Source organism: Penaeus monodon, chromosome 15 (assembly GCF_015228065.2).
Source record: "Penaeus monodon isolate SGIC_2016 chromosome 15, NSTDA_Pmon_1, whole genome shotgun sequence".
Lineage (NCBI taxonomy): Eukaryota > Metazoa > Arthropoda > Malacostraca > Decapoda > Penaeidae > Penaeus > Penaeus monodon.
This window is the reverse complement of record NC_051400.1, coordinates 43,755,532-43,755,772: the sequence shown is the minus strand read 5'-3', so window position 1 is coordinate 43,755,772 and position 241 is coordinate 43,755,532.

Here is a 241-nt window from a genome sequence, read left to right as displayed (position 1 = left end):
TATACATACATTTATGTGTTTGTGTGCCACAACTATGATCGCTCCATCACAGTTTTTCTCTTTCCATCATGAATGACACGAAGCATGTCCCGCCGTACTGTGTCTTTCATCTCGTGAAAAAGGCTTCCGTCTTCAGATATGTACAAAAATATAAGGAACCATCTGTAATATTCCCCTTGTTCTATGCCGTGAAAAAGACATTTATACTTGCAAGGCACTTCCAAACGCTTACATCTCCCCG